Source organism: Melanotaenia boesemani, chromosome 20, assembly GCF_017639745.1.
Source record: "Melanotaenia boesemani isolate fMelBoe1 chromosome 20, fMelBoe1.pri, whole genome shotgun sequence".
In the NCBI taxonomy this organism is placed as follows: Eukaryota; Metazoa; Chordata; class Actinopteri; order Atheriniformes; family Melanotaeniidae; genus Melanotaenia; species Melanotaenia boesemani.
The window spans coordinates 28,902,967-28,924,817 of record NC_055701.1 but is presented as its reverse complement, the minus strand read 5'-3'; the positions used below and the strand labels follow the sequence as shown (position 1 = coordinate 28,924,817).

At 39.8% G+C, this 21,851-nt stretch overlaps 1 protein-coding gene and 1 long non-coding RNA gene across 4 annotated transcripts in view; both read left to right on the top strand.

The window, feature by feature from the left end:
* Window positions 1-21,851, top strand: part of LOC121630907 (neuronal PAS domain-containing protein 3) — a 378,679-nt gene that overhangs the window by 274,361 nt on the left and 82,467 nt on the right. The gene's annotated exons all lie outside the window — the stretch shown is intronic.
* On the top strand, window positions 5,079-20,045 carry LOC121630908. Its single transcript, XR_006008617.1, has 3 exons — window positions 5,079-5,422; window positions 19,333-19,340; window positions 20,034-20,045. It is a non-coding gene; the product is annotated as an uncharacterized LOC121630908 (long non-coding RNA).

Here is a 21,851-nt window from a genome sequence, read left to right as displayed (position 1 = left end):
ACCAGAAAAACGGAGAAGAAGGACCATGGCAACAACCAGAAAAACGGAGAAGTAGGGTCGTGGCAACAACAAGAAAAACGAAGAAGAAGGACCATGGCAACAACCAGAAAAATGAAGAAGAAGGACCATGGCCACAACCAGAAAAATGAAGAAGGACCATGGCAACAACCAGAGAAACGAAGAAAGACCATGGCCACAACCAGAAAAACAAAGAAGGACCATGGTAACAACCAGAAAAACAAAGGACCATGGCCACAACCAGAAAAACAAAGAAGAAGGACCATGGCAACAACCAGAAAAATAAAGAAGGACCATGGCCACAACCAGAAAAACGAAGAAGAAGGACCATGTCCACAATCAGAAAAACAAAGGACCATGGCCACAACCAGAAAAACAAAGAAGAAGGACCATGGCAACAACCAGAAAAACAGAGAAGAAGGACCATGGCAACTAGAAAAACAAAGAAGAAGGACCATGGCAACAACCAGAAAAACAAAGAAGAAGGACAGTGGCAACAACTAGAAAATCGAAGAAGGACCGTGGCAACAACTAGAAAAATGAAGAACAAGGACCATGGCAACAACCAGAAAACGAAGGACAAGGACCGTGGCAACAACCAGAAAACGAAGGACAAGGACCGTGGCAACAACCAGAAAAACGAAGAACAAGGACCATGGCAACAACCAAAAAAACAAAGAAGGACCGTGGCAACAACCAGAAAAAAGAAGAACAAGGACCGTGGCAACAACCAGAAAAAAGAAGAACAAGGACCGTGGCAACAACCAGAAAAACGAACAAGGACCGTGGCAACAATCAGAAAAACGAAGAACAAGGACCGTGGCAACAATCAGAAAAACGAAGAACAAGGACCATGGCAACAACCAGAAAAACGAAGAACAAGGACCGTGGCAACAACCAGAAAAACGAAGAACAAGGGCCGTGGCAACAACCAGAAAAACGAAGAACAAGGACCGTGGCAACAACCAGAAAAACGAAGAACAAGGACCATGGCAACAACCAGAAAAACGGAGAAGAAGGACCATGGCAACAATCAGAAAAACGGAGAAGAAGGACCATGGCAACAACCAGAGAAACGGAAGAACAAGGACCATGGCAACAACCAGAAAACGAAGGACAAGGACCATGGCAACAACCAGAGAACGAAGGACAAGGACCATGGCAACAACCAGAGAAACGAAGAACAAGGACCATGGCAACAACCAGAAAACGAAGAACAAGGACCATGGCAACAACCAGAAAACGAAGGACAAGGACCATGGCAACAACCAGAAAAACGAAGAACAAGGACCGTGGCAACAATCAGAAAAAGGGAGAAGAAGGACCATGGCAACAACCAGAGAAACGAAGAACAAGGACCATGGCAACAACCAGAAAACGAAGGACAAGGACCATGGCAACAACCAGAAAACGAAGGACAAGGACCATGGCAACAACCAGAAAACAACACCCAGCAAGGCAGAGAACATACATGATGAAGTAATAATGCTGATCTTAGGACTATTATTAACTGAAAAATTCAGAACTGAAAAAAAGACTGGAGATGCCATGAACACGGACTTTACATCATATTGTGTCTTGTGCTTGTCCTGCTTTACTGTTGGTGTTGTATTGCTGCTGGTACCCAAATTTCCCTGAGGCTCTCCGAAGGGATTAATAAAGTATTTCTATTCTATTCTATTCTATTCTATTCTATTCTATTTCCTTCCTCCCCAGTCAGCTCGCTCTCTGATTGGCTACATTCTGTTCCATGTCACCATCCACACAGTCACGACTCAGGAGTCGTTGGCTTTCCTCACACTGAAGATATTTGGTCGTGAATGTTGACGTTGCCTTATGGCTGGCACACATTACAGGGTTCTTCAAACCTTCACAGATTTAGAGACCCCACACCTGATTATAACAACAGACAGATAACACAAGATTTCTCTCTTCTGGTCTTATAGTGTGTGGCGTGCACTCTGGAGCACACCACACCCCCAAATCCTTAGCAGAATATCAGGTTCTTCACACTCAATATTCCAAATCTCATGCAGTCAAACGTGACTTCAGTGTAAACAAACATGTCAGACAAACAGGAAGAAGCAGTGATGGGTTTTTTGGCCTCTTACTTTCCAAAAAAATACAAAAAAGAAATTCAACCAGTTGCTCTTCAGTTTCGGAGGTCCAAGAGACTTTTATTTTCACCGGCACCATGTTTTTTACACACAGTTAGGCTCCTCAGAGCACCCCACACACTCTACAGGATTTCTATTCGCAAATATCAAACATGTTCATTATTTACGATCTCTCCTTCCAAGACCTTTGTATCGGACCAGACAAAATCACTGTTCACTCACCCCACACCACAGGAAAATCAGACACCGTGGCGTTTGCAGACAGACAATTTGGCCTTTGCTGGCTTCAATTGTAAGGGGCAGATCGGGACAAAAATGGGCCCAGTGATCCTGTCTTGTTACCTGCCATTACTTTTATAGTTAACTCAACATTTCAGCAGCTTTTTTTTTTTACAGTGTAACAACTTTGGTCCTGTTTATCTATTTATGTGATTTTTATGTGAGTGTTTTCAATGTATACCTTTACCACTGTGCAGGCAGCCTTTGCATGCATTCTTGCTTTGAGTTTTCATCCATATGTATGGATGTGGAGTATATGTGCCTTTGCTGTTCAGACACGGGGCTTTACGGATGGCTGCATTTTAAATGGATAAAATGGATGAACTACAGCGTGAGGTTAGAGGTGATGCTCCACCTGCACACCTGACATTTTCAGAAGACATTTCTTTACATTAAACAGGAAGACCAACACCAGGAGGGGGAGCAATACACATATACTGTTGCAGGTTGTTTAGCTTAAAACTCTCCATTCATTCTTCTTTTCATGCATTGCAGGTATAAAGGATGGTAGAAGGTGAAGAGAGGTTTTGACCTGCTCAACATCTGTCCAACCTAAGAATACTAAAAACACTCTGTCATGATGGGATTTAGACAGCTGGTTTTCTTCAACTCATATTACTTTCCTTTCTTTCAGAGACTACAGGTGTGCTAACCTTTACAAGGTGACAAGTTCTACAACTGAAAGCATTAAAATCAACAATCTGAAGATTTAGTTTTATCCCCAAAAGTTTCCTAAAAAGACCTTACTGTATCTCTCTGTCTATGTCTACTGTTAATAGACATAGACGTGTCCCACAGGTAAACCCCACTTTTCATCATGAAACCCCCTAAGTTAGCCCTTTCTGGTCCCATGGTAGCTGTCCAGCCAAAATCCCTGGCTCCTAGTCCCAAAGGGCCCTGCTGGAGGCCAGAACTGGCACTGGAAATGGCATGTGCTTGCTCACCTGCTTTTGGCCTGTTGGTAGAACAGTAATATTAAAAAAAAATCAAAACAAAACAGAACATTAAAGGTCCCATATTATACACTTTATTCCCAATCTGAGACCATTCATTAATATCTAAATGAAATATTTCCGCCATGGTATGGACAAATCGACCCTCAGTTTGAGTGCAGCGGCTTCTCTTCACCTCCCTCTTTTTAGCAGCTTCAGAAATGTGCCGTTTATGGTGGGCGGAACCCTGGTGGAGCAGCTCAGCTGTTGGCTCCGCCCATCGCATCGCCCGTCATGAGGTGATTGAAAGGTTAATATATTTTCAAGCTATCAGACTAATAAGGCCGAAACGATAAAATAACTGCCAGCTCTTACCTCTCCAGCTGTGTCACGGACAGTTGGTATTGAACCTGGCTTCAGCTTCAAACGGTTGGCGAAGCCTGCTTTCCATGCCCCCATGTTGTGGAAACAGTCCTCTTTGAAATGCTGGCCACAGACATGCAAAACCTTTGGAAGTTTTCCGGGTACATTTCCTCCAAAAATAAAATTAATCCACTCAGTCCTCGTGGGTTCAGTGGATGGAAGTAAAAAAACGTTTTCGTGTTCATTTATGCAGCCACAAACAGAACAGTGCTTCTGTCGCTTAGCCATGTCCGCTAACGAGGGTTGCCGAAGAGGGAAAAACACTGGGCGCTAGGTGATTTTTAGAGGGCGGGCTTTGAGAGCCGGTAGACGGGTCCATCGCTCTGTGGGGAGTGGTTATTGTCCCTTATGACGTCATAACGTACACGCTTTCAAACAAGCTCATTTCAGCGCTTACTTCCCTAGAGGTGGAGCAGGGGGGAGAGAGAGCGCCTGAAAGAGTTTCACACTTACGGGTCTCCTACACATGCGGGGGGACCAGTATGACTGTTCCAAAACCATTAAAAAGTGAATTTTGCATAATATGGGACCTTTAACATAAAACTACACGTTCCAGATGCACTAACACACAGTTAGCGGTCATTCCTCCATCATTCATCAGACTCCATCTTCACACAGATGTGTCCCTGCAGGCATTTTTAGGAAATCAGTGAGAGCCTGTAAGGCCATTTTAAAGTCCTCACCATCCTTTCAGCATACATTGTTGTTCTTGAAGAAGCTCCGAGTTTAAGACATTTCTTTGTCTTATGTCTGTTTATATTTTCATCTTTTCTTCGAGGTGAAATCAATTCGAAAAGGTTAGATGTATTCCTAGAGAGGGTCAGGCATATCTTCAAGTCTCACAGGGGCCAATTTTATACTTTTTTATGGACCAAAAAAGGCTCAAAGCGAGTGTGAAGACAACATCAATCGAGTTTTAGAAGCATCTAATTCTTATTTATCAGACAGTTACAGCAGTGGATGACAAGGAGTTAATGAGATGATTCCCTACAAATAAGTGGCATGTTGGAAGGCTTTATTCATTTATTTATTTTTTACAGGAATCTTAGCAGCTGAGTCACTTTTGGGAACGAAGCATCATCATCATCATTGTGACTTTCAGAGTTGCAGTTTGGGGTGATAACGCTTTGAAAAGCCGATTTTAAGGATTATTTTAGAAGTGTGTTCTTTCATTTAGTTTCCCTCTCAAGTTAAATTCCCAGAAACAGCAGCTGATTTTCTCAAGACTCTAAACACAATCCCAAAAGAATCAGATACCATGTCAAAGCTTCATTTTCATCTTCTCTCTACTGCAAACCTATTCCTAACCTGCGTGAAGCTGGCCCCCCACCCCACGCAAAACACAGTGGAAATGGTCTCGATCGTTTGTGCTGCGTTAGTGCTGAAAAAAATTTTGTTTGTGCTGCTTTACTTTTTAAGATATTAAAACATGTTTTTAAGGTCAACCTAAGTTCACCCACCCCCCCGACATTGTCCAAATTTAACAAAAATGGTCTCGATCGTTTGTGCTGGTTTGTGCTGAAATAAAATGTGAGTTTTTTTGTACGAGTCACTTTTGAAAATTAGGACGTTTATAGTGTGGGAAGAATGGAAGAAGAGATTAATTTTTGTTTTGGGTGACCACAAGTTAAAGTTATTCGGGGAGCGTGATGGGTCTGAGGTGAAGTGATTTAGACGAAGCATGTTCTGTGACTGTGATGCCAACTGGCAATAAAAAGCAGCATCTTGTGTTCAGACTGCGTTTTCTCAGACTGATTACTCAAGCCCACCATTCCAGCTGCATTAATAATAAACACTTAACACCAATATAAAAAATGTTGGTTTGTGCCGCTTTGGTTTCTAAAGGCTAAGTAATATTTTAAAAGGTCAAACCGTTCATTAAACTCCACGAAAATGCTCGTTGGTGATTCGTCCGATATGCAGCGTTTTATTATACAGCAAACTGGACAAATAATTCACTTTACAGAGAAGTATGGTGTAGTGTGTTTTTAGAGGAATGTAACTGTGTTTGGAAGATCAACAATGTCATCATCCAGCTTCTTCCTTGTTTTAATCCAGGATTCAATAAAGTTTTTAGTAAAAATCTGAAACATGGTTGTGTCTCTTAAGTAAGGAAGTAAGTAAAATGTGGTAATACTCTCAGTTTATACAGTGCAGACTTTATAGAGCTGTTATTCTTATTTAGATGCAGCAACTTAGCATAATGCAAAAGAGGTTCATCTAATGAATACAAAGACAAACCAATTAGATTTTCTTGGGAATTCACATATATTTAGTATAAAACACCCAGATGACTGAAAATTGTCAAAATGTGCAACTTTGGATGTTTCATTCTTTCATTTGACTGCACTAGATTCTTAACAGATTAATGAGAATACTTGGTAATAACTACTTAATTATTCTTAACAGATTAATGAGAATACTTAGTAATAATTACTTAATTATTCTTAACAGATTAATGAGAATACTTGGTAATAATTACTTAATTATTCTTAACAGATTAATGAGAATACTTGGTAATAATTACTTAATTATTCTTAACAGATTAATGAGAATACTTGGTAATAACTACTTAATTATTCTTAACAGATTAATGAGAATACTTGGTAATAATTACTTAATTATTCTTAACAGATTAATGAGAATACTTGGTAATAATTACTTAATTATTCTTAACAGATTAATGAGAATACTTGGTAATAACTACTTAATTATTCTTAACAGATTAATGAGAATACTTGGTAATAACTACTTAATTATTCTTAACAGATTAATGAGAATACTTGGTAATAATTACTTAATTATTCTTAACAGATTAATGAGAATACTTGGTAATAACTACTTAATTATTAACAGATTAATGAGAATACTTCGTAATAATTACTTAATTATTCTTAACAGATTAATGAGAATACTTGGTAATAATTACTTAATTATTCTTAACAGATTAATGAGAATACTTGGTAATAATTACTTAATTATTAACAGATTAATGAGAATACTTGGTAATAATTACTTAATTATTCTTAACAGATTAATGAGAAAACTTGGTAATAATTACTTAATTATTCTTAACAGATTAATGAGAATACTTGGTAATAATTACTTAATTATTCTTAACAGATTAATGAGAATACTTGGTAATAATTACTTAATTATTCTTAACAGATTAATGAGAATACTTGGTAATAATTACTTAATTATTAACAGATTAATGAGAATACTTGGTAATAATTACTTAATTATTCTTAACAGATTAATGAGAATACTTGGTAATAATTACTTAATTATTAACAGATTAATGAGAATACTTGGTAATAATTACTTAATTATTAACAGATTAATGAGAATACTTGGTAATAATTACTTAATTATTAACAGATTAATGAGAATACTTGGTAATAATTACTTAATTATTAACAGATTATTGAGAATACTTGGTAATAACTAAGTTGTTGATGGCATACACATGACATAATAAAGTCAATAAATTCAAAAACATTCAAGTTTATTTAGGCCTTACCTGCAACCAAATCAAGCCTCTTAAATGTATTTTCTAAGTTATATGAAATATAAATCAATGTTTAATATTTCATAGTATTTACCTTAGTTCACTATAACTCATACAAGAGTGTGACGTAAGTATTATTTAATTTCCTCTATTGAGGGATAAATAAAGTCCTCAATAAAGTTGGATGCAAATTAGTAAAAAATATTAAAGTGATTAAACTAACTAGATATCCCTGTTTCAACTAGAGGCCCAAAAAACCAGCAGTAGACAGAGATTCCCTTCTGGAAGTTCTCTGCTCATCAAAAGAGGCCAAACTCCTGGAAAAGACAACCATAGCCACCCCTAGATCCAGAGTCTGGACAGAGCTGAGTGAGCAGCTAGGAAACAGGATCTCTGCAAAGGCGCTTTATAGTTAAATTAAACCCATACGATGTCTGGTCAGCTTTAGGGTTCAGTATTCAGACCAAGGATCCAGAAAGCAGTGACCCAGAAACATCAGAGTCAGGTTTTTCTCTTGGACTAAAAGATAAGGATTTCCAGCTTGAAGTTCCATTTGATAAATGGGTACAGTTTATTCTTGAAGATGTGGAATATAAGGACATGGGTTCTTCAACTAAAAAAAAGGGAATGCAGAATTTTGAAGCCTGGCATCTGGACTCATATTATAAATGAGCATATTTGTAAAGAAGTTAAAAGCCCATGAACATCTGTATTTAAGAGAGCCTAGGTCTATCCATCACAGACAACAGATTATATATCTATAAAAGGTTACTGCAAAGAGTGTCTTAGTCATTTAGATATTCAGTGTGAGAAAGAGCCTGCACTAAACAGCCCGATGGTCCTAAAGTGCAAAATAAAAAACACTGATGAATCCAAGCACACAGGTCAGTCCAAGCGCTTTATGTCTGGACACTTGCGTGTGCAGGTAGCCACAGAGCTGTGTGATGGCAGGAAGGAACCCATGTATGGCGGCATCACGGGCAAACACGCTGATGGATTTTGGAGATCCTGAGCCAAGCCACCTACCCAATTTGGCTACCCTGTTGAAACAGCAGCAATATCACGCCAAACAAATGCAGTTTACTCATTATTACATTGGTGAAGTAACAAAATTTAAATACTCACTGGTTGCATGGACGAACTTGGTCTTGAAACAGGAAAACCCACAAAATAAGAACGTCACACTTTATCTTTACCAAAAAAAAAAGGCAGTTCACCGTGTACCAGAACAGTGCTCCGCAGCGGCCACTGAATGAGTGTGGAAAAATCAGCCGGACTAATTAATCACCAATTAATCACCAATTAACCACAAGAACGGCTCCCTTCAAAACACACTCCATCAACTAATTCAGTAATGGTTTAATGCAATGATTGACCCATAAGAAACTTGTCATATCTTAAAAACTAAAGCAGCACAAACGAAAATCTTTTCAGCACAAACAGCACTAACGCAGCTCAAACGATCGAGACCGCTTTTGTTAAATTTGGACAATGTTGGGGGGCTGGGTGAACTTAGGTTGACCTTAAAAACATGTTTTAATATCTTAAAAAGTAAAGCAGCACAAACGATCGAGACCATTTCCACTGTGTTTTGCGTGGGGTGGGGGGCCAGCTTCACGCAGGTCTATTAACTTCCACCAAAACAGCACACAGCTGTTTCCTGTTTCTGTCTGGCAGCATCAATACGCTCAAAACAACCATCAGAGGTGTTTCTGCAGGTTTTGGTTTCATCAGTAAAAATGTGCACCTGAGTGGAAATTAGTTTATTTTTTGTTATTCTAACGAAGAAGAGAAGGTTTGCTCTCAGAATAACATCTGCTGCATGTATTTCAGTCTGTAGAAAAACTAGAAACACAAAATCTACAGATACTAAATTTTAACACAAACTATTTATTTGTTGCTGCAAAGGAAAAAAAAACATCACGTCAACTTTCGTCTCGTTGTGATCATTAGAAATACATGCTCACCTTTGTTCCTTCCTCTCCCTCATCCTGGGTGACCTCCACCACCTGCTAGGCCTCGTCTTCCTCTTCCTTCCTCTGGCCCCGTTCGGTTCAACAAGAGCCGCAGTCCTGCAGGTTTTTAATGTTTCTCTTATCCAAAACACCTGATTCACATTAATGAGTTATTGTGCAGAACTTTAAAAGCTGTTGGATCCATTTACTTTGAGTCAGGTGTGTTGGAACAGAGAAACAATAAAAGCCTGCAGGACTGCGGCCCTGGTTGGAGTCTGTTAATAAAGTTAAATTACTTAAATTTCCATTTTTGTGTGTGTATGGTAGGGAAAACTGTGAAGCCCTTCTGACGACTGAGAGTCAGTGATGTGTCTGACTGATGCCTGAAGTTAAAGGAGCTGAATCTTCTGCTTTACAACAGGTCATCAGGCTGATCAGCTCGTTTGTTATGAGCCCGGTGTGACACGTATCAAACATATCCTGTATCTTTTTTCAATAAAAACACTGAAACACACATATCTGCACATGATGACTCATTAAAGTCTTCAGGATACTCTACTCCACTAACTCTCAGACCAACCACACACACACTCTGGTTTGCTTTGTCTTGCAACCGGTTCATATGTAAGTTTATCTTCTCTCTAATGACACATGAGCTAATTTCCTCATGTCCTCTATTCTCTAAAACAAACACACACACATTTACACACCCAAACAGTATTAAACACACATCGTTTACACCTCAGCCTGAATCATATCCCAGCCAGTCCAGGTCCCTTCTTTACACTGGTTTACAAATGAGCCGTAATTACAGAGTGTTAATGGTGCAGTTAAGAAGTGATGAACAGCACATTTTTCTTTTTTCTTCTGTTTTTGAGGGGCGCTGGGTGCTTGCAGGGTTCTTTTATAAATGTCAAGAGCAGAGAGCTGATGGCTTCATCAATCCTTTATCCCTGCAAAACACCTGGAGAAGAGGAGAGGGAGAGAAATGGGTAGACAAGGAGGAGGAAGAGGAAGAGTGGAGAGGAGGATCGTCTGAGGGAGACTAAAGAAGAGGTGGAGGGAATGAGAGGCAGAAATGGAAATGGAAAGGAAGTTCAAGTTTATCTGCACGTTTTCCAGATATTGTCCTGTTTTAACGGGAATTTATATCTGTAATATTCATCCATCCATTTTCTATACCTGCTTATTCCAATGCAGGGTCGCAGGGGGGCGGAGCCTATCCCAGCGGTTACTGGGTGAGAGGAATGGTACACCTCAACGGGCCAGCAGGCCACAACAAGTCAACCACAGAGAGACAAACACTCACACTCAGTCCTAAGGAGAATTTAGAGTGACCTGTTCATCTAACATGCATGTTTTAGAGTGTAGGAGGAAGCCGCAGCAAACCCACGCTTACACGGGGAGAACATGCAAACGCCACACAGAAACGCCGCCTGGAGACGGTGGCAAAAATATACACACACATCAGTACCGCCATAATATCATCATACATCAGTATTTATTCTGCTTTTTTCAAAAATCACTTGAACATCTTCACAACTGCTTAAAACTACCAAACGTTAAATCATTTTAGACTTTTAACCCTTTAAATACCAGTTTCATTATTAATTATGCATTAAAAACATATGAAATATTTTCTATAAAATAAATATTTCAGGGATGGGTTTTGGTGATAAGAAACTGAAGAGACACTAGATTTTTTAAAAAATTGTATAAAAAGAAGAGTTGTTGCTAAAAAAAAAAAAAAAAAAAAAAAAAAAAGTTGAGAAAATGGACAAAAATGTCCCATGAAGGGCACAAGGGTTAAAACAGAGCTCAGCTCTCTCCCTGTAATCGGCTGTCAGTTTTTATCTGTTTTCTGCATTTAAGAAGCAAGCTCTTTTTTCACATGCACACACACAGTTTAAGCCAGCAGTGGTCACATCAAGTTATGCTGACATGGACCACAGCATCTGCTCGGCAGCTCCACTATGACACTGATTTGCACTTAAATGAGTGGATTTAAGTGCTGTGGACCATTACCACTCGGCTCTGTGTGATCCCAGTGTCTTTATCCTGCATTACACTGAGGAGGATGAGAAGGGAGATGAGAGAAGGAGTACAGGCACAAGAGGAGAGAGAGGATGGAGGGGAAAGTCAGAATTACACAGACAGCAACATGAGAGGGGAAGGGGAACACTGGGAAAAACAGGCATAACGAGAAGGAATGGATAGATGGATCAGTAATAAGAAAGAGATGGAATTGAGAGGAAGATGTTAAAAGAGAGATGAGTGAAAAAGGGTACAGAGATGGAGGATTTCATCACCAGAGAGAAAAAAAATGGGGAGGGCAGATGTCAGATTGTCAGACAATGGTTTCCCTGAGGACTCTCCAAAGGGATTAATAAAGTATTTCTATTCTACTCTATTCTAAATATTACAGCTGTTAAAGTAGTCAGGTGTTTGAGTATTTATTCCTCCACCATGTTTCACGTTCTCCCACCAATTTCTACAGATCTGACCACAACATAAAACAGAGTTAATCTTCAAATAGACAGTCTGGCCATTTTTATGAGTTTAACCCAGTTTTGCCCAGTAATGAGTCGGACTTAATAAAAGAGGTCATATTATCAGAAAGATTTGTTTTCTGGTGTTTCTACATTTACTAAGACGCACACACTGGGAAGTGAAAAGCATCAAACTAATTCCAAACATCGTTGTGGGGTTGCATGTGTTTGTGTGTTCAGAAAAAAAATGCAAGTAATTATTTGGACTCTGAATTTAGATATCTGCTTTCCCTTTGCTATGATGGTGTAACAAGGCCGTGGCGTTCTCCGAGCCCCTAAAGGTTTTGACCAGCCAAAATAATACTCCAATACTAAAGAAGGAGTTTAGGATTTCAAGCTTGTTTTCAGTACGAGGCTGTAGGTGCCTGAGAAAGTGCAGCAAATGCATTATTCAGTCAGGAAATCTTACAGTTTCGTCTTTTTCACAGGAGACTTATTATCTTGGTCAGATGACAGACTCCTCACAGAAAGACTTCAAGATTTTGTCCATGAACCTTCCTACTAAGAGACATCAGTGATACCAACCACATAATTGATTCCCGGACTAAAATACAGTTTATACTTTGATTTTTACATGTGCTCTATATCAGATGTGATCACCGGTTTCCAGTTGAAACTGTTAAAGGCAGTCCCAGTTTCCATGCAGTCTGGGCAAAAAAAAAGGATCTTTCTCAGATGAAAAGCTTGAAATAGCTCAATGTTTTTGATTCAGAGAGTAAACAGGTTGGTTTAAAGACAGATGAAGGAAAGTCTCAGATGAAGGAAAATGCATGGTGTTCAGAGATCTGCTGTTCTAAAAATCCACTGATGAGCAGCAGCAGGTCTCTGAAGCTGCAGGGAAACTTCTCCATCAGGATCCTCCACAGGCTGCAGATTTACCTGAACCTCCGTTAACCAATGATCACCCAGAGAAACATTTGCAATGGCTCAGAAATACATAAAGACTCATTTTCCAACAGTTTCATTTACCAGTAATTGCTATGCTACACTGGATGGTCCAGATAGATGGAGGTGTAGGTGGTCCTGACAAGGCTGCTTCATCAGCAGGTGGAGGTAGAATAATGTTATAGACTTGACTAATGGGGAGTGAGATGATAAAGCCCTTTATGATGGTCTCTGATAAACCGGTCCAGTTTCTAACAGAGCGTTTCCTGCTATGGTATAAAAGGAAGAAGCGTTCCTTCCACAATAAACACAACACACCATCCCATGATGCAGGAATACCAGCAGGATCTTTGGCTGCTATGGGTATAAAGGCTAATGGTGTGGCCACCGTCATCCCTTGACCTCAACCCTACTGAGAACTTGTGGCGTGTTCTGTAAAGAAAGATCTATGAGGTTGGGGGGCAATAGACTTTCAAACAGCAAATTTGGTATGAAGTTGTGTTCTCCTCAATTAGATCCAGGCAGAAACTATCCATGGAATTCCAGGTTCAATGATGAGAGAGTTAAAAAGGATCTGGATCTGAATAAAATGGCTTTTGATTAGATTTTTTGTTGCTGCAATGGACTGGCTGGTCCACCTGTGGACAGTCTACCATGCACCAAAACCATTATCAGACTGTTTTGGGACCTTTCTAAAAATTAAACCATACAAGTTCCCACTCCATTACGAAAATCCTTAACTTTTACAGCTGATTCAGGGCCCCTTTGTTAACATATGGGGAATAAACACAGAAGTCAAATTTCTGATGCAAATTTCCCTTTCCTTTGCAGAAGATTGGATCTAATGCAATATTTTGCAGGACTACAGAGAGAACAGCACCACCCCAAATATTCAGTCAATCTGTCAGTTTGTTCTTATGTATCTTCTTCATCCCACATCCTGGATCCGATTCTACATCCTGTCTGGCTGTTGGAAAATGACTTTAGGCCTATTTATGCTCCCTTACGTACGTAAATAGCAAAGTCCGTTTCAAGCGTTGTCATACGTCACTGTACTCATACATACGTCACTGTACTCATACATACGTCACTGTACTCATACATACGTCACTGTACTCATACATACGTCACTGTACTCATACTTTCACGTGTCTTTTGGTGGTTGTTAAGACAACTCCGCCACTAGGGGACAGTGCTGCATTCAGAGTTCCCTCCCACGAGCCAATGTCAGTTTCAGATACTGCTTGGCAGTATCACTCAGTACTGAATGGGCTTTTTGTGGTGTTTTCAAGTGTTATGTTGTGGTTTGTTCAGATGCTGGTGACACAATGAGACCCAGCAGGGGGCATTACTTCGGCGCTGCTCCTTTATGTAAGTTTGATGTGTAAGACGCCTAAAAGAGGATCGCTAAGTGAAAATTGCATAACTTTATAAGTTTGAGGAAAGTACCAATGTGTGATCTAAGGTAAGAACATGGCAGCATATAACCTACAGCTGAGGTCACAAACAGTTTCCCCCTGAATGTTTAAAAACGTCACCCTTTTGAAAATGAATTTCAGGTCTTGCTTCCGGAGTTGGGAGTTGAAAAGTCCAATTTCATTGTTCAGTGAAACACAATTTTCTGCATTTTAATGCTAAGCAGCACTGCAGTGACTCTTCTCAAGGGATGTGCTGAGCTGTTCCTCATCGTAACTGTAGAGAGTTCAGTCTGGAGATGTAGTTGTAGGTTCTCACTAATCACTTTTTAGTAGCCCTGCTGTTCATCAGTGGGCTTCTTTTCTTTGTCTGCACCTTTAGAAGTGTAGTTTAGTGTAACTCTTATAGCAGAGTAGAGATTTAGAGCAGATAGGTTGTAAAACAAATGAAGGGTTCCTGCCAGTGTTTGTATAGGTATAGTTTATTTGACAGCTCAAGTGTACATTCAATGCTTACTGGTGGTGTTTGTAAAGATGTTATGTTATTATGTACAAACATGCACATTGGTGCATAAGTGTGTCTAATAGTTATGATTTATCATTAAACTGCTTTTCAGAGCTTTGATACATTAACAAAACATCTCATACAGTGTGGCTCATGTTTGGGTCCACTGTTCACCATGATGAATACATGAGTAATGCATGAACGTTGAATAGGTAGTTTTGTTCTAAATTAAAATTATGAACATTGTGCAATTAATGAAAATGGTTTAGAAAAAAATATATGCTGTGTAGCTGCAATTGTGTTTAATGCCTTTGTCTTTATATTTGCACTCATTTGTTTGTGCTTCTTCTCAGCATCAACCATTTATCCATCATATTCTGTGGTGGTTATTTATTCAGTCCCCCCAAAAATTGCTTTATCAGAATAATATTCCTATACTTGTCACAGGCAGAGAGCAGCAGGGTGGCAAACTTTTCACCCAAGTGGAAAAATCTGAGTTTACACAACAGCAAGGTGGACAAATTAAAGATGTTTTTCTTTTTTGTGTTTGTTTCTTTATCTGTAGGAGAATTCATTACCTGACGAGGAGAGGGAGCTGAGCACTGTCAGCCAAGAATAATGACTTGTCTAACTGATAGGGAAACACATTTTCACACAAACACACACACCAGGGTTCCTTACAAATCACAAGCATTTTCAGAATTGAACACAAGATACACTGCAGTACATTTGCTTGCTTTTTTTACACACATTCACACATACACTATATACCAGTTTATAAACCTGGACCATGAAGTCCCTCTGGGTCTTAGTTTTGTTGCTCTCCACCAACTTTGGAAGCATCTCACACTTTGTCATTGAACTTCCAACCCGTACTCGGTACCAGTGTTCCTCTACACTATCTCAGTTGGTTATGGTGATCCACATATGCCTTACACCCTGCTACCATGTTCTGGATCTCAGAGGTTTCTGGTTTCACCTTGTACCCTAATGTGGTCAACCAAGGTCTCTCTTGGTCTTAAGAAAGGAGGAGTCTGATCTAATGCTGCCATAATGATTGCTTCTGTGGTGGTTTTCAGGCTATTTTTCTGGTCACTATAAGGCCTTTCACACAGGAATGGTTCTGGTTCTTTTTCTTTTTCGGGCAATAGCTCCATTTTTGAGTCTCAGAACCTTCGCGCTTTCTTACAAACCAGCCTCCATCACACTACTTGGAAGAAAACACCAACAGCTTGGAGATTTGTTCCTGAGAGTTGATAGTTATGTCATCAGAATCCATGTCTTGAGTCATTCTACCATCTATATCTGGAAGACCAGATAGAGGAGGCGAAGCTTGTTCTGCTTCTTCGATTGTAGCTGCTACAATGGCTGTCCAGCAGCTGGAAAGATGGACATGTGACAGCTCCACTTTACAGTGTTTGTTTGAAACATAGTAACACAGTGGTTTGGGGTTGGGCTTTTACAAAGTCAACTTTTTTGTTTAAAAGTCAATGTGTTATGTGTCAATGCGATTATCAATAAACACCACACGGCTCTTCTAGTTCCAGCAGAGTCCCGTGTCTGCTTCACCACTGCTGGGTAAAGTGCAGGGCATACAGGTGCTCGTCATAAAATTAGAATATCATGAAAAAGTTGCTCTATTTTAGTAATTCCATTCAAAAAGTGAAACTTGTATAATGTAGACATTCATTCCGCACAGACTGACATCTTTCAAATGTTTATTTTGTTTTAATTTTGATGATTATAACTGACAACTAATGAAAACCCCAAACTGAGTATCAATTAGTTACATTTTCTAATTAGTGCACCAACGTCAACACCACACAACGGCGGTTCGAGCACCAAACATTAGCACACCAGCGAATCTTTTGGCTTCTCCTCGGTTAGCACACCAACAAACCGCCTTGACTTCCTGCCTGCACACCAGCTCACAAGGAATGGAGGATAAAACCCTTCACCCCAGAGGTGTCAGAGACTCCAGGGCCCGTCCCTGTCGTTGAGGGAATAAGATATCGAGCAGAGACCCACAGCATGTCTGCTCAAGCTGCCTCGAGCTAACCATTAACATCCCCGGCTCATGTCAACACTGTTCAGCATTCAACGTTAAAGTCTCTGCAGGCAGGCTAGCCTGCCAGGCTAGGCTGTGTGGCCTGAGCTGGGCCTGTCTGGACATGACTTCCATCTTGCCTCTAGACGCCTCCATGTCCTGCCGTCATAACGGAGAAAGGACAGATGAACTGAGCTTGTAGTGCTGAAATAATAATGCAGTCAACACATTATTTTTGGCAGCCCTAGTATTTATTTGTGAATATGTGTGTATAAATATGTGTTTCATAATGTGTGTGTATATATATATATATATATATATATATATATATATATATATATATATATATATATATATATATGAGATGTATAAATATGTATGACACACAAATCTAATTATAGTAATGTGTAACACATATAAACTCTGGCAATCATAGCAGGCTTGTCTTTGTCTGTAATAACCTGTCTGCACTTCAATCCAGAGGAAATCAGCTGGAATGTGAAATTGAAAACAAACAGTCATTTTAGATAATGGATCTTCTCCCTCAGCCAGTGTCTCCCACTATGTTTGAAGCCAACAGATTGTCCTCAGATTATATCCAGATATACAGTATTGCTCATGTTTCCTAAATCCCTATCTAATAGACAACTCATACATAATCAGACACACTCAAAAGCCAGTAGCAGCAGTACCTCCCAGTTGTTCTGCACATACAAAGAGGTGACAGACAAAGCCACAACCCTTCTTGAACTTTGCTCCTCCATTTATGATGGAGGGCAGGTTCTTTTCACTTTATGTTCCCTGGTGCGTGGGGAGCCGTTTTTTTTTATTGATTTTACAGTGTGTCATTGATTATTGTAAAACAAATGATAAATGTAAATGGAAGTTGTGTTCTTTTTCCATCTTCAGTTTTTCAAGCAATATATCCTCACATGCAAATTACTAAATATAGACTTTAGAAAATGTAACATAGAAGAAAATATCTAAAGGCTGGCACACATTACAGGATTCTTCAACCTTCACAGATTTAGAGACCCCACACTGATGATAACAAAAGACAAATCACACAAGATTACTGTCTTCTGATCTTTTAGTGTGTGGTGTGCACTATGGAGCACACCACACACTAACTGATTCTTCAGCAGAGTATTAGAAACAAACAACCATGCATACTCACCCCTAGAGCCAACTTTGAATCACTGATTAATATAACACTGATTAACGGAGAGATTCCACCCATGCACAGGGAGAACCTCCAAGTTCCACACAGAAAAGCATGAAGCATCAATGCTGATAGCATCCCTACAGTAGAGTAGTAAAACCAGTAACTTTCTTCACATTTCGAAAGGAATAGGGGAAAATTGCACCCGGGGTTCGATGAGCTGATATAACAGACAGACGAGTTACCTTCCACCTTCCATCTGTAAGATCAAATTAAAGAGTACAGTGGAGTAAAAACTCAACTTAATTCTTAAAGTGTAACTCCACCCACTGCCGAATTTGAAAAATGCCTGGGTTGGGGTAGGAGGTGTGGTGGGATCAGGGGGCGGAGAGTGGGCGGGGCAGGATACACAGGCAGAAATGATTGACAGACAGCAGCTCAGCTCACTGGCAAGATGCAAAGCAAGATTCACCAAGCAGCTACACCACAGAGCGTCTTTGAAGTGAAAGACTTTCCCTCCTGAATCTCCTCAGCTACACGTGAACCAGGTGGTCCTGGACGTATCAGTGTGAGCCGTTAGCGCTGTTAGCTGTTAGCTGCCTGTCAGCAGCTCCAGCAGCTCTAGAGACTCGCGGCAGCTTGTGGCAGCTGCAGGAAGAGCTGCTGCTACGATTTGAGCTGCTGTCTGTCACCAGATGAGGATCAGCAGGTAAAGAATAAAGTCCGGTTTTACTTTTACACCCTCAGAAGCACAAATCCGTCCCATCGCAGGAATATTTCATCAGAAACTGTGAAAGAATAGAAGTCTGAAATTAAACATTATGTGGTTGACTCCACAGTGGTGCAGAGAAAAGCTAAGAATATTTATGGCTCTTTCCCTTCATAGACATTCCTCTCAGGAAAAGTGAGGGACCTGCAAGGCTTCATGATTTTATTAGACAAAGTTATTGAATATGCACATTTTGCACATGTTGGTCGTCCTTGTGTTAAATGCATCTAATGTTTACAAAATAAAGATTTATCACAAAGATGCTCATCACTACAGCAGAGCCCTCCATAAACTCTGAGTTGTGACAACCGTTGACTTCGCTGTAAGAGCGGTCACGTGGGTCATGAAGCCTCCAATAGTTCCAAACAAAGCCCGCGTTGCTGGAGTCTACTATGGAACAGACAGCAGCGATCGGATTACTGAGGGTGAAAACTAAAATATATTAATGCTGCACAGACACGTTTGTCACTGAATACATTATTATGTTAACGTTGATTTAAGTGATGATCAAGTCATGTTTTACAATAGATTAAATAAGTGTAACCAGCACAATAATTTCATACATTTTTGGAGAGAAATATTCATCTCAACCAATGAGCTCTCATTTATTAAAGATCAGACATGATGGTCCTCAGTAGCTTCTATATTTCTTACTGATAACCATCCTTACAATTTACTTTGTAAGGTTAAATGATCAGCTTGTTACGGCTTACTTTCATCTATTAAATCCAGCCGTGTGGTAGCATGTAATGTCCCAGCAGTAAGAACTTAAAGTCAAAGACACAGTGTAGACAAGAAGATCCTCTTCAGACAGACTCTGTCTCAGCTGCATTTCTTTGGTTGTATTTAAAAGTCCAAATCTGCACCGTCTCTCTTAAGCTGGATTTTTTTTTAACTCGATCATGCTTAGTTTAAGTGCTTCCCTTTTTGTCTTGTTTTTTATTTTAAATTATTCTTCATATATTCTTATGTAAAAATGCTGGGATAGGCTCCAGCTCACCCACGACCCGAAATGGGATAAGCGGTCAAGATAATGGATGGATGGATGGATGGATATTCTTATGTTTTTAATGTCTTTGTAAAGCCATTTGAGTCACCATGTTGGATTTTAATATAGCTACAGGAATAAGCAACAATAAGAAACCGTGTGAGATACATTATGTCTACAGAGGTGACAGAACAAAACCTTTTTATTCATTTTTAATACGTTTCCACTAACCTAAGTCATACTGAACATCATATTCTATGAATCTCTAAATAACAAAGCACTTGATCAGTACACTGAAATAAAGAAATAAGACTGTGACCACACTATTCGAACTAAACAAAAAAGCTAAGAGGCCATGGGGTAAAAGGACAAATTTGTGTGAGGTTGAAAGCCTTGGCGGAGTATGTTATGTCAAAATCAACAGGTAATTTAGTGAGGTGAATAGATGTAGTAGAAGGAGGGGGGGACCCCAGGAGAGGCTGAAAATCCTGGGAATTCTATTCACAATACACAGTCAGAGTTTATTTTATTGTATTTTTGGTTGACTTCGTGTGCATGTAACCCACTCCCTCTGTGTGTTCGCTGCCTCAGAGTTGCTGTGTGAAGAGATAAGATGCTGGACACAGGGTTCAAACTTGTAGCTGAAACCTTGGCTGCAGTTTATTTTTCAAAGATAGTCATCACTACAAATGTCAGCTGAAGGTAAAATTAACTGCATACAGTACACTTTTAGGGTAGTGAAAACGGTGTAAATGAAATATGGCGTCTTGCACACTAAGAGCTATGAGTTACGGTGTCCCTGAAAGGATAAAAAATACAAAAAGCTAACTTTTTATGGATATGTACGGTGCAATGCTGCCATCTACTGGTCCTTGTCACTACCCTGCATAGCTACAGTTTTTATATTAAATGAAGCATTATTTAAACTTTTTCAGAGCAAATCTGTAGTTTGACACCGTAAATTCATGTTGTAAACTTGCTTCTTCTTAGAAAATCGTCAGGAATTGATTAAGGAATCGATAAAAAACTGGATCGATAGCCAGAATCGACAATGGCATTGATATCAATAAAATCTTATCATTTCCCATCCTTAACCCTTCCCAGCTGTTTCATGTTGAAGCGACTAATAGAAAAAGCATCCTGAGCCGGACCCCTTGGTGTAAATGGGGCTTATGCGTGTCATTCCCACTAATCAACATATGGATCAGTGGTGCATGTCCAACTTTGAAAAGATTTGATTGCCTGACCTGATCTGGAGGGAAATTGATTCAGTTCCAAGTTTTGCAAAGATCCTTTTTTTTTGTCAGTACTTGTTCACATTTTAATTTAGTGCAGCCTCCACTGGACCCCGGCGTGAACATGGTACGGTCTTGAAGTGACTCACGTGCAGACGAAGACGTGGTGTCACATGCAGAGCACTGTTTATGCGGCCCGCCTCCTCCAGCGCAGAATTGTGACGTTAGTCTCACTTCAATGGTGTAAAAGTCAGAAATGTGAAGTGATCATTTAGTCTGAGGTCACGTTGCATCAGCTGTGTTTCCGATCTAGCACCACCTATGAAAGTGGCCCTGGTCGGATCTGAAAAATCTGATCTGTGTTCTCCAGACTTCCATCAATAAATCTGCTTTTGGCGGTTTTGGTCTACAGTGTGAACGTGGACAGGTCGACTTGTTCACAAGTAATGGAGCCACAACAGAAACGATATGACAAGGACTAGAAATGAGACTGAGAAGAAGAAACACAAGAGTAAGAGAGGGAAATTTTCATGGATAAGAACAGAGAGAGAGAGAGACAACAACAGCAGTTTGTTTTGCTCTTGTCAAGGTCACAGCAGCAGAATGTGGAGATCCTGAGGGAACACCACTGTCTGTGTGTGTGTGTGTGTGTGTGTGTGTGTGTGTGTGTGTGTGTGTGTGTGTGTGTGTGTGTGTGTGTGTGTGTGTGTGTGTTGTGACAGGCTCAGTGTTGCATTTTTTCTCTGTGTGTTTGCCTTTCGTCTCTGTGTGTTTGTCTGCATTTAAAGCCCTGTAGGGACTTACGATGGGCTGCAGCGACACACTGCAGTCACTGCTCAATTAATTGGTTTAAACACACACAAACACACACAAACAGTATCAACACATGAGTAACAGACAAATACCCATTTACAGAAAATTAAAAACAAATGGAAAAAGGAAAATCAAACAAAGAGACGAAGATGCTGAATCCAAACCTGGGTTTTACTCTGGTTCTGGTTCTGGTTCTGGTCCTGGTTCTGGTTGTGATCCGGACTGGTTGTTTGCTGGTGATGCTCTGA